Here is a 953-nt window from a genome sequence, read left to right as displayed (position 1 = left end):
TAATATTCTAAAAAGTTGTAAAAAATTCCGTTTCATAGTATAAAAAATACTAAACTTAAATTCATAGTATACTAATATATATATAAGTTCTTTAAAAAAATTAATATCGTTTTTATAGAAAAACGTACACGGCTATAACAATGTTTCAAAGGCTTAGCTCTCCTCCGTCATGTTTCAAAACGCCGCTATAAATCAGGATTCTTTTTGTAAAGTAAACGGAACCGAAAGAACCCTTTCCAATCAATCAATCGTTATTGCAATGTATTTATTTTGGTTGCCGTATTTAAGGCCAAAAAAATCCCTATTGTTTCAGGATTCATTTGACCAGATTTTCCGGTAGACAACGAAAAAAAGTTGCAGAAACGTGTGATCAAAAGGGTTCTCTCGGTTCTGTTTATATATAAATTTATATATAAAAATGAATCCTTAATTATTCTAATAACACCTAAATTATTCGAATAATGTCTTAAGTATTTGAATAAATTGAAGTTTATCAAAAATTAGCTAAAAGTTATTTTTGATACAAATTTTATTTTTTGGTTGCAATTATGGATTTGTTGCTATCCGATGCCATTATAGCCAAGCATTTCCCTTATATTACGACTTGCAAAGCAAAGCCTTGTAAGTCGTAATATTGTCAAAAAAATAAATTCAAAGTTTCCTGTTGTAAACAAAGATCTTCTTTCTTTAATAAATTCTGAAATGGAAGCTTTTATTCATATGCAAAAAGAAAATGAAGATGATATTGTTTTAAAGTAGGAGTTTAAACACTTTTTTTTTGTTTTATTTTGTTTTGTAAATCAATAATTCTTGACAAATAATCTTTAGTTATTTATGTTTTTTTTAGATATATTTAGTTAATATATGTTATGACTTTACAGGTTAATGAAAAGTGGTAACTGTCTTTATAACTGTTTACAGGTTAATGAAAAGTGGCAACTGTCTATATCTGC

This window comes from Hydra vulgaris, chromosome 05 (assembly GCF_038396675.1).
Source record: "Hydra vulgaris chromosome 05, alternate assembly HydraT2T_AEP".
Taxonomy (NCBI): domain Eukaryota; kingdom Metazoa; phylum Cnidaria; class Hydrozoa; order Anthoathecata; family Hydridae; genus Hydra; species Hydra vulgaris.
This window is presented reverse-complemented; position numbering follows the sequence as displayed.